Here is a 12,095-nt window from a genome sequence, read left to right as displayed (position 1 = left end):
AATATCAGAGTACATTCTGCAAAAAGGTAATCCCTAGAACAGGGGTGCCCACACTTTTTCTGCAGGCGAGCTACTTTTCAATTGACCAACTCGAGGGGATCTACCTCATTAATATATATCATTTATATTTATTTATTTATGAGAGACATTTTTGCAAACAAGTTAAATGTGTTTAATGATAATACAAGCATGTGTAACACATATAGATGTCTTTCTTTCACAAAGACAAGAATATAAGTTGGTGTATTACCTGATTCTGATGACTTGCATTGATTGGAATCAGACAGTAATGATGATAACGCCCACATTTTCAAATGGAGGAGAAAAAAAGTTGTCCTTTCTGTCCAATACCACATGAAAGTGGTTGGTTTTTGGCATCTAATTCATCCAGCTTCCATACACTTTACAAGAAAAACATTGGCGGCAAATTCCGTAGCTTGCTTGATTGACATTCACGGCACCCGAGGGTCTTGTGAGATGACGCTGGCTGCTGCCAGTTCATTATTATGAAAAAATGACAGAGAGGAAGGCGAGAAACACTTTTTATTTCAACAGACTTTCGTCAAAACTTTAAAGGCCGACTGCACATTTCCTATCTTCACAATAAAAGCCCTGCTTCATGCTACCTGCGCTAACAAAATAAGAGTCTCAGAAAGCTGGCGTGCACAAGTGATGTGCACGCCAGCTTTCTGAGGGATCGCTTGTGCACGCCAGTTTTCCGAGACTCTGTATTTAGTTAGCGCAGGCAGCATGAAGCAGGGCTTTTATTGTGAAGATAGGAAATGTGCAGTCGGCCTTTAGAGTTTTGACGGAAGGTACGGCGCGAGAGTCTGTTGAAATAAAAAGTGTTTCTCGCCTTCCTCTCGGTCATATTTTCATAATAATGATCTTGCAGCAGCCAGCGTCATCTCACAAGACCCTCCGGTACCGTGAATGTCATTTAAGTGACGTCTTGGTGAAGATTGATGATCACTCATTTTTAGGTCTATTTTTTTTAAAAGCCTGGCTGGAGATCGACTGACACACCCCCCGCGGTCGACTGGTAGCTCGCGATCGACGTAATGGGCACCGCTACCCTAGAAGCATACAGCTTATGGAAAGGCACCCACAGTTAAAACATACATCATCATCCATCCATCCATTTCCTACCGCTTATTCCCTTTTGGGGTCGTGGGGGGCGCTGGCACCTATCTCAGCTACAATCGGCAATGAGTTGGCGACTTGTCCAGGGTGTATCCCGCCTTCCGCCCGATTGTAGCTGAGATACACCATCATATAATATACAAACTACAGTACAATACCTTTCAAAATCTACCCACCCAATACCCATTTAAAACTCCATACCAATTAACGAAGAATGAATCTTTAAATCCACCAAATCAGTCTCGATATCCCATTCAAATTTGATTAAAAAGATGCATCTTGAAGATTTGCAATAGTCTTATACATACAGAGGTCAAGACCAAAACTATACAACAAATGTGAAAACCTCAGCGAGTGCACTTAGTTTTGAAATCTATGTTAGCTTAGGATGCATTTCCTGCTATTTTGAGTCAAAATCTAACAATATTCTCCTGACCAAAATTTCACATTTATTAGCAAATATTTTCATAAAAATTATCATGTGATGAAATTTATGTATACAAGTTTACACATACATCAAATTCTTGCACACGTTTGGATTATAGACAAAAATAGGCCTACAAATGGATTAACCAGAATGTAAAATATAAAAATGTTGAAATACATAAGATGGTGTATTGTGCCTCTGAATGGACTCGTCTGTCTTAGATTGGTGGGAGAGGAGCCGAGTCGGAGGTGGGAGGCTCCGATAGTTGATTTGAGGCTGCATTTGTGACGATGTTTGACTTCAGCTTGAAGGCCGACCCCAGTAAAAAATAACTTCTCCGTAAACTCACTTTACTTAGATACCTTGCCGATTTCGCATGGTCAAGAGTGCCACCTTTCCCCGAGATCCATAATCCACAACGTCCTTGCAATATAAGCACTGAGCACGGCCCGGTTCATCGCACTTTGCAATGAAATCGCTGATCAGTTCGTCTACTTCTACGATATTGTTGTTAATGTTCACCTTCAGTTTGATAGATACATCGAGCCATGCCCAGTTCCACTTGTTTCTCACGCCCTTATCGATATCTTTCGCTAATGAAGCATTCCTATCTTGAATAAGCTTAACCAAGTCTGAAACTGTTTTGTCAATAAAGAAACTGTTTATCTTTAGTCTATATTTGAGTCCTTTTTTGTGTTTTGATTATTATTTCTGGACCCTTCCTGTTCTGAGTTTTGCACTTCCTGTTTTATCTCGTTTCCATTGTTTCTCATTTGTTCCACCTGCTATGTTTTTCGACGCACACCTGTTGGCAATTGTTTACTTTAGTATTTAAGCCTGCATTCGTCCTCAGTTCCTTCTTGGCTCATGGTTTGCTACAAGCAACAGTCACGTAGGTTTTCTCTAAGTCCTTGTTTTCCCTGCTAAGTCTCATCTTAGCTTTCGGCCGCTCGGCACCCGTTTTTGGACAGTTTGGACTCTGCTAATATTAGCGTTAGCTTCCGTGCGTAGGCACGCACTTTCTTTTCTGTTTGCACCAGTGTTCTTTTATCTTTTGTATATTAAAATCAGCTTCTTACCTGCAATCCTGCCTGTCTGGTCCCACTGCATCTGAGGGTGACATCTCCGCACATCACAATGCGCCCCGAATGTAACAGAAATGTGTTAATTGAGAGCTACTGTGTTTTCTTTCCAGATTAGTCGCCGATAAACAGTTCAGAAACGCTCATAATAATTGAGGATCAGGGACTAGATATTGTCGGCAAACGACGCGTGTAGACGCCTATAACAGGCAATAATGTCATTGGTTGATGTCGTCAGCTGATAGTAGAACTAGCCAATCTGGTGCCTTCACACAATGGCGTTATATTATATAAATGACCCTGGCGGCGCCAAAATCAGTGGAATTCCGCAGATCCGAAGAAAATTCCTATCCCTGATTATCGGTATCGGTTTCAAAAAGTAAAATGTATGATTTTTTAAAACGACGCTGTATGGAGTGGTACACGGACGTAGGGAGAAGTACAGAGTGCCAATAAACCTTAAAGGCATCGCCTTTGCGTGCCGGCCCAATCACATAATATCTATAGCTACTTACACACACAAGAGAATGTAACACATACTTGGTCAACAGCCATACAGGTCAAACTGAGGGTGGCCGTATAAACAACTTTAACACTGTTACAAATATGCGCCACACTGTGAACCCATACCAAACAAGAACGATAACACATTTTAGGAGAACATCCGCACTGTAACACAACATAAACACAACGGAACAAATACCATGAATTTAAGTTGAAAAACTATTTCGGGTGTTACCATTTAGTGGTCAATTGTACGGAATATGTACTGAACTGTGCAATCTACTAATAAAAGTTTCAATCAATCAATCAAAAACCCAGAACCCCTTGCAGAACTAACTCTTCCTGGACGCTACAATATACACCACCCGCTAACCCCTACCCCACCCAACCCCGCCCACTTCAACCTCCTCATGCTCTCTCAAGGAGAGCATGTCCCAGATTCCAAGCTGCTGTCTTGAGGCATGTTAAAAAAAATAATCCACTTTGTGACTTCAACAATAAATTTGGCAGTGCCATGTTGGCATTTTTTTCCATAACTTGAGTTGATTTATTTTGGAAAACCTTGTTACATTGTTTCATGCATCCAGCCCATCACAACAAAATTAGGCATAATAATGTGTTCATTCCACGACTGTATATATTGGTATCGGTTGATATCGGAATCGGTAATTAAGAGTTGGACAATATCGGAAAATCGGATATCGGCAAAAAAGCCATTATCGGACATCTTTAGTCCTTAATAGAATATGACATCATTAAAATTTAGATTAAATCAATTGTAAAAATTCAATAATAAGGTTGTTTGAATCAAATTGGGAATGTGTGACACAATCTAGAGTTTTCTTGCAAAAATGCAAAATGCTTCAAACCCAGCATGGAAAAAAGGCTTCACTGTTCACTCAATACAGATGCTGAATATCATCAAAGCTCACGTTTATGTATTCACACACAAGCGTCAACATTTTGGAAACAAGGATTAAGTGATATGAGGAAGGGACAAATATGATAAATCTAATTGTGGCAGCATCGGACAAAGCAAAGTTCAAGGTTCAGTTTTGAATCTCATAGCACATAACTGTAGTCTCACTAGCTTTTAAAGACGGGAGGGGCTGAAGCCCTCCAGTAAATGCACTGATCATTCTAATTTTAATCATGATGCGCTATTATAATAATCACAATCCACTAATTACACAGTAATCTTACATCAGGGATATTAAAATAATTGTTTAAGGGGCCAGGTTTCTACAAAGCTAACTTCTCCCTTTACCAATATTATCATTCTGTATGTTCTGGAGAACCAATTTTGTCAGGATTACAGGAGAGCTCTGCTCCTATAATGACCATCTGCAAAAAAGATGATGAAAGATCATCTCTAGTATTTTGAAGAATCTGCTGAAAAACGCGAGTCTCTCGCAGGTTTTTTAACTGAACTCGTAGGCCACCAGTTGAATAGCCCAAATTATGAAGAAAAAAAAAAAGAGGATCTAAAATGGAACCTTGAGGAACACTACAAGTATAACTGAGGAAATGGAACAGATGACTACAGACTGCATTCAAAGGAAACAAGCTAAAATAACACCTTAGTTTCATACATTACGAAAAAATTCTAACTGACAAAAAGGGGAGGACTTATGTACTGTATATCCAAAGTTTAGACTACAGCATCCATCCATCCATTTTATACCGCTTGTCCCTTTTGGGATCACAAGGGGTACTGGAGCCTATCTCAGCTGCATTCAGTCGGAAGGCGGAGTACACCTTGGACAAGTCGCCACCACAGATGGACAGACAACATTCACACTCACATTCACACACTAGGGACCATTTAGTGTCGCCTATCAACTTTGGACTACAGCAGTCCTTATCAAATAGTGTGTGGGGGGGTGCCATGTGACCTGGGTTAACGTGTTTTATTTTGCCGTACCAGAATATGACTAAGCCTATGTCACATTTGACTTCATTGTACCCACGGTGAGAGATGAGGAAAGACTGGTGTCCTTTAATAGTCCTTTAATAGTAATAAGCTTACAATGTTATGCAGAGATTTACCGTATTTTTGTGGACTATAAGTCGCAGTTTTTTTTCACAGTTTGGTGCGACTTATACTCAGGTGCGACTTGTGTGTGAAATTATTAACACATTACTGTAAAATATCAAATAATATTATTTAGCTCATTTACATAAGAGACTAGACGTATAAGATTTCATGGGATTTAGCAATTAGGAGTGACAGATTGTTTGGTAAACATATAGCATGTTCTATTTGTTATAGTTATTTGAATGACTCTTACCATAATATGTTAGGTTAACATAGCAGTTGCTTATTTATGCCTCATATAATGTACACTTATTCAGCCTGTTGTTCACTATTCTTTATTTATTTTAAATTGCCTTTCAAATGTCTATTTGTTGGTGTTGGGTTTTATCAAATAAATTTCCCCCTAAAAAGCAATTTATACTCCAGTGCGACTTATATATGTTTTTTTTTCCTTCTTTGTTATGCATTTTCAGCTGGTGTGCCTTATACTCCGGAGCGACTTATACTCCGAAAAATACGGTAGTTATAACACTTTTTTTAAAGACAAATTATACCATTTATAGTCATGGTGGAGAGTGGGAGGGCGCAAAATATTTTCTTCTTTCTAGGAGGGGTGTAACAGAAAATATTTGAGAATTGGACTACAGTGTTTAAGGTTTGCTAGCAAGCTTAAAATGTTAAAGGCCTACTGCAGGGGTCGGGAACCTTTTTGGCTGAGAGAGCCATGAAAGCCAAAAATATTTTAAAATCCATATCGTATGTTTTAACTCTAAATACAACTAAATGCATGCATTTGTAGTAAAGACCATGTTTTTAGAGTATAATAGGTCTCTTATTCTTATTCTGTTTATTATGAAGCTAACCAATAATAAATACAATTATTTTTCCCATTTATGCGACTTCTTGAACAGGTGCGGTAGAAGTGAAGTGAAGTGAATTATATTTATATAGCGCTTTTCTCTAGTGACTCAAAGCGCTTTACATAGTGAAACACAATATCTAAGTTACATTTTAAACCAGTGTGGGTGGCACTGGGAGCAGGTGGGTAAAGTGTCTTGCCCAAGGACACAACGGCAGTGACTAGGATGGCGGAAGCGGGAATCGAACCTGCAACCCTCAAGTTGCTGGCACGGCCGCTATACCAACCGAGCTATACCGCCCCCAATGGAATAGAAAACAATGGATGCATTAGAATGTTTTATAAATTGAAAATTAATAACACTGTGATTCCCAGCGTAATTATTAATTATTTATCGTTTTAAGCAACGTCAGCTAAGATTTATCTGAGAGCCACAGGTTCCCTACCCCTGGCCTACTGAAAGCCACTACTAGCGACCACGCAGTCTGATAGTTTATATATCAATGATGAAATATTAACATTGCAACACATGCCAATACGGCCTTCTTAGTTTACTAAATTGCAATTTTAAATTTCCTGCAAAGTGTCGCGGTATGATGACTCGTATGATGACGCGTGCGTTTGACTTCTCGGATTGTAGCGGACATTATTTTCCAGCCCGATCCAAGCTATAAGTAGTCCGCTTTAATCGCATAATTACACAGTATTCTGGACATCTGTGTTGCTGAATCTTTTGCAATTTGTTCAATTAATAATGGCGAACTCAAAGTAGAAAGATGGAGGTGGGAAGCTTTTAGCCTTTAGCCACACAAACACAGCCGGTGTTTCCTTGTTTAAAATTCCCAAAGGTGAAGCTTTACTATGGATCAGAGCGGTCAAGCGAACATGGATCCCGACCACATGTCGACCGGCAGGTTTCGGTGAGAAAATTGTGGTAATAAGTTGGCTCTAACCGTAGTTATGAGCAGAGCCAGCGTCCTCCTGCAGCTGCTGCGGCGACAATTACTTCCTCCCACGGAGACACTGGCGGTCACCACACTCGTGGCCACACCCCTCCGACTTTCAGGTACTATATAATCTCACTAAAACACTAGCATAAGGGATTTTTCAGAATTATCGTAGTAAATGTGTCTAATAACATCTGAATCGCTCCCACTGTAATCGCTTTTTTTTTTCTAGTCCTTCACTATCAATATCCTCATCCACAAATCTTTCATCCTCGCTCCAATTAATGGGAAAATTGTCGCTTTCTCGGTCTGAATCGCTCTCACTGCTGGTAGCTATGATTGTAAACAATGTGAGGAGTTCTACAACTTGTGACGTCACGCGCACATCGTCTGCTACTTCCAGTACAGGCAAGGCTTTTTTATTAGCGACCTAAAACTTTATTGTGGATGTTCTCTACTAAATCCTTTCAGCAAAAATATGGCAATATCGCAAAATGATCAAGTATGAAACATAGAATGGACCTGCTATCCCCGTTTAAATGAGAAAATCTCATTTCAGTAGGCCTTTGAAATTTCACGACTCCTCTGCGGACCCCTATTGAAGACCTCTGCTCTACACAACAGGACCACTCTAGTGTTTTTAGGAATTTGCTGCAAAAATGTTCGTCTGCCAAGCTTTGAACTGAACTCGGGGGCTGGTGTGGTGTCATTCCGGGCTGGACTTGACCTCCCGGGCCGCCAATTGAAATGTCCTGTCCTACATGAATCAGGTATATAGGAAAAACTTATTAAAGTTTTCTATCCATCCATCCATTTTCTACCGCTTGTCCCGTTCAGGGTCGCGGGGGGTGCTGGAGCCTATCTCAGCTGCTTCGGGCGGAAGGCGTTGTACACCCTGGACAAGTCGCCACCTCATCGCAGGGCCAACACAGATAGACAGACAACATTCACACACTAGGGACCATTTAGTGTTGCCAATCAACCTATCCCCAGGTGCATGTCTTTGGAGGTGGGAGGAAGCCGGAGTACCCGGAGGGAACCCACGCAGTCACGGGGAGAACATGCAAACTCCACACAGAGAGATCCCAAGCCCAGGATCGAACCCAGGACCTTCGTATTGTGAGGTACATGCACTAACCCCTGTTCCACCGTGTTTTCCATGTAATATTTTGAAGACATTACAAGCTGCATGCAAAAATATTGTTATATGTGTTTTAAAAAGCTAGTTTCAACCAAATTAAGTCAATATTTCGTTTTGTGCTCGTAAACATACTGAGTCTAACGATAATGGATTAGTAACACCACAATAACGACCAAATTCAGCCACACAAAGTCTCGGGTCCGTGTTGTGTCCAGATGAGCTGCTTTCTCTCAAAAAGCTACCAGTTTCTATTCCTGTTCAAACGATGATGAAATCGAAAATGTATACTACAATGATTTGCGGCAATGTGAATTTCCTCACACTGTAATTGTCCACATGCTTTTGCGTTCTGTCCGTTAATATACAATGTCAACTTCCTCATGCTGTCAGTGTTTGCATCAAGGATGTCCAAACTTTTTTCACCAAGGGCCACCAAAGTCAAAGTATGCGGGGGCCATTTTGATATTTTTTTCATTTTGCAAAAAAAAATTTTTTTTAAATGCTGAAAACAGACATTACATATTTTTAAGGACTAAACTTAGTGTCAACTTTGTGTTATAGGTAACTAGGTGTACTAATACTAGTTATTTCAACGGTGTCAGAACTGCAGCAAAGGGGCCATTTGCGGACGGAACCTCAAGTTTTGTTGGCACACGTCGAAAAAAAACAATACAAAGGTAAGAAAAAAAGAGGAAAATTACGTTATTTAATGAGGAAAAGTCTGAAATGTTTATATTATTAACTAATAATATTTATAATAATACAAAGTGTCCCTTATAACACAAATCTGGCACTAATATATATATATATATTAATATATCTTGATTGGATTATCCAGAGAATAGTGCTCGATACCGTGGTAGAGCGCAATATGTAGGTGTGGGAAAAATCACAAGACTACTTCATCTCTACAGAACTGTTTCATGAGGGGTTCCCTCAGTCATCAGGAGATTTTTTTATTTTTATTTAAAAATAAAAAATAAAAAAATCTCCTGATGATTGAGGGAACCCCTCATGAAACAGTTCTGTAGAGATGAAGTAGTCTTGTGATTTTTCCCACACCTACATATATATTAATATATATATATATATATATATATATATACACACACACACAAATACATACACACACATATACATACATATATATATATATATATATATATATATATATATATATATATATATATATATATGTGTGTGTGTGTATGTATGTATGTATGTATATATGAAAATGACAGCAACAAAGGGTTCCTCCTCTGAATTCCAAACAAAGTGCACATTATTCAAATAAGATGTGAATGCATTTACTGGCCATTAATTGTTGTTTACTTACTTGTTTGTATCCATAATTCATTTAAACCCAATTCCCTGAAAAGAAATACACTATATTGCCAAAAGTATTTGGGCAGCTGCGTTGACTCACATCACTTGAAGTGCCACCCCATTCCTAACCCATAGGGTTCAACATGATGTGGGTCCAACTTTTGCAGCTATTACAGCTTCAACTCTTCTGGGAAGGCTGTCCACAAGGTTGCGGAGTGTGTTTATGGGAATTTTCCACCATTCTTCCAAAAGCGCATTAGTTGATGTTGGTCGAGAAGGCCTGGCTCTAATTAATCCCAAAGGTGTTGTGCACAGTCAGTCATGCTGGAAGAGGAAGGGGCCTGCTCCAAACTACTCCCATAAAGGTTGGGAGCATGGAATTGTCCAAAATGTTTTGGTAACCTGGAACTTTCCTTTCACTGGAGTCCGAACCCAGACTCGTCCATCAGATTGCCAGATGGAAAGGCGTGATTCATTACTCCAGAGCAGGTGTCTCCACTGCTCTGGAGTTCAGTGGTGACGTGCTTTACACCACTGCATCCGACACTTTCCATTGGACTTGGTATTGTACGGCTTAGATGCAGCTGCTCGGCCATGGAAACCCATTCCATGAAGCTCTCTGCGTACTGTACATGGGCTAATTCGAAGGTCATATGAAGTTTGGAGCTCTGTAGCAACCAACTGATTTTTTTAAATTATCGGTATCTGTTTCAAAAAGTAAAACGTATGACTTTTTATAATGCCGCTTTACATATCGGTACACGGAAGTATGGAGAAGTACAGAGCGCCAATCAACCTTAAAGGCACTGCCTTTGCGTGCCGGCCCACTAACTTAATATCTACGGTTTTTCACACACACAAGTTAATGCAAGGCATACTGAGGGTGGCCGTATAAACAACTTTAACACTGTTACAAATATGCGCCACACTGTGAACCCACACCAAACAAGAATGACAAACACAATTCGGGAGAACATCTGCACCGTAACACAACAGAACAAATACCAGGAAACCCTTGCAGCACTAACTCTTCCAGGACGCTGCAATATAAACAACACCAAGGTCATAACTTCAAACAGAGCATTTTATAGTGGGAAAAAAAATTGTTTTGTTTTGTTGAAATAGAGGTTACTGACAAAGTCATAAAGCCTTGCTGCAAAAAAAATAATTTATGTGGTTCTTTTATGCATTTAAAAACTAAAACGTGTCGGTGCAGACCATGGGACAAGATGAAGGTTTAAAAAAAATGAAATCTCCCCTTTATCGCAGGCCTGGGCAATTATTTTGACTCGGGGGCCAATTTTAGAGAAAAGAATGTGTCTGGGGGCCGGTATATCTGTATATATGAGACAGGCTCCAGCGCCCCTGCGACCCCGAATGGAATAAGCGGTAGAAAATGGATGGATGCTTTATCGTATCGGCAACCACAAATATTGAATCGGTTTATTGCTAAAGGAACCTGGGGATAGGTTGATTGGCAACACTAAATTGGCCCTAGTTATTGAATAGGAGTGTGAATGTTGTCTGTCTATCTGTGTTGGCCCTGCGATGAGGTGGCGACTTGTCCAGGGTGTACCCCGCCTTCCGCCCGATTGTAGCTGAGATAGGCTCCAGCACCCCCCGCCACCCCAAAGGGAATAAGCGGTAAAAAATGGATGGATGGATGCTTTAACCAAAAATATTGAATCGTCCGCTTGGGATAGAAAATGGGTTTGGGTTCTCGTTCGGGGTCGCGGGAGCCTATCTCAGCTGCATTCGGGCGGAAGGCGGAGTACACCCTGGACAAGTCGCCGCCTCATCACAGGGCCAACACAGATAGACAGACAACATTCACACACTAGGGACCATTTAGTGTTGCCAATCAACCTATCCCAGGTGCATGTCTTTGGAAGTGGGAGGAAGCCGGAGTACCCGGAAGGAACCCACGCAGTCACGGGAAGAACATGCAAACTCCAAAAAAATCTTCACAGGGGGTACATCACTGAAAAAAGGTTGAGAACCACTGCTGTATCGTATCGGCAACTTGGGCTAGGCGATATAGCGATATACTCGCGGGTTTGTCTCTGCGCGATGCAGAAAATGACTATATTGTGATATTTGAGTATACTTTCTGGCGCAGTGCTAACATTACATTACAGGCTCTCCTCGCTCTTTCTTGTGTCTCCTTCACACAGACAGCGAGCGCACATTCTTACACACGTCACATACTGTCACGTCATACGTCACATACGTATACGCCCTCGCCCGGCAGAGAAGTAGCAGTATGGGTAACGTTAGCTGTGATGCCAGCGCAGCCGTGCGAGTGGTTATACGAGGGAGAAAAGGTGCAAATCTGGTAACAAATGAAGGAAGAATTAATTCCCAAGAAAAACAGCAGGGGGTTACATCGTCTGGCGGTGGTTTGGCTTCAAGCGGGAATATGTCGAATTGACAACTTTAATTTGTCAAGTGTGGGGCACACGCATAGCTACAAAAAGTAGCATTACAGCTAATATGTAGCATCATTTGCAAAGTCACCTGCTAGAGAATGAAGAGTGCTTACTCCGCATGTCAACATCTCCATTCGGTGCCACACCCCCACACCAACAAAAAGCCAAGGCAAACATTTCCAGATTAGATTAGATTAGA

The 12,095-nt window shown here is 40.7% G+C and overlaps 1 protein-coding gene across 4 annotated transcripts in view; it reads right to left on the bottom strand.

Annotated features, from left to right (window-relative positions):
- sik2b (salt-inducible kinase 2b) overlaps positions 1-12,095 on the bottom strand; it is a 185,277-nt gene that overhangs the window by 163,248 nt on the left and 9,934 nt on the right. The window lies entirely within an intron of this gene.

The sequence above is a fragment of the Nerophis ophidion genome, linkage group LG18 (assembly GCF_033978795.1).
Source record: "Nerophis ophidion isolate RoL-2023_Sa linkage group LG18, RoL_Noph_v1.0, whole genome shotgun sequence".
NCBI lineage: Eukaryota > Metazoa > Chordata > Actinopteri > Syngnathiformes > Syngnathidae > Nerophis > Nerophis ophidion.
This window is presented reverse-complemented; position numbering and strand designations above follow the sequence as displayed.